The following is a 790-nucleotide window of genomic DNA, read 5'->3' on the forward strand; positions in this document are numbered from 1 at the left end:
CACCATGCTGGCGGAGATGGTGTCGGGCCTGCCGCGCGGCACGCAGATGCTGGGGCAGGGCCTGGCCGGCAGGGGCGCGGCTGCGGCTGCGGGTGTGGCGAACGGCGCAGGCTTTCCATGGGCTGCGGCCGATGGCGGGGGCAGCAGCGGCCTTCCTTTTGGGTCGCAGGGGCATTTTGAGGAGCATGAGCGGCAGCAGCATGAGCAGCAGCAACAGGAGCAGCAGCGGCAGCAGCAGCAGCAGCAGCAGATGCAGCAGCATCAGAGCGTGCAAGAGCAGTTGAATGAACAGTTGCAGGGGCATCAATCGCAGCCACTGCAGCGACAGCAGCTACAACAGCAACAGCAGCAACAGCAGCAACAGCAGCAACAGCAGCAACAGCAGCAACAGCAGCAACAGCAGCAACAGGCCAGAGAGCGACAAGGTCGAGCGTGCGAGAAGCCGCAGGGCCAGACATTGGCGGGCACGGCGGTTTTGGCCGAACTGCACCAGCAGCTGCACCAACCGCGGTGTGAGCTGCAGCAGCAGCAGCAGCAGCAGCAGCAGCAGCAGCAGCAGCAGCAGCAGGCAATCCCTATGCCGTCCCTGATGGCCGCAGGCGGTCACAGGTTGGGCAGCAGCGAGCACCCCGCAATGCGGCCTCCGCCGCACCGCGCCTCCCTGGGCGCTGGTGGTGCTGGTGGTGGTACCCTGCACAGGCGGCGGCTGTCAGACCTCAACGCTGCGCTCAGCAGCGCAGCGGCTGGCAGCGGCGGTGGCGGTGGCCTTGTTTGGAGCGCAGCTCTTGGG

This window comes from Monoraphidium neglectum (genome assembly GCF_000611645.1).
Source record: "Monoraphidium neglectum strain SAG 48.87 unplaced genomic scaffold scaffold00446, whole genome shotgun sequence".
In the NCBI taxonomy this organism is placed as follows: Eukaryota; Viridiplantae; Chlorophyta; class Chlorophyceae; order Sphaeropleales; family Selenastraceae; genus Monoraphidium; species Monoraphidium neglectum.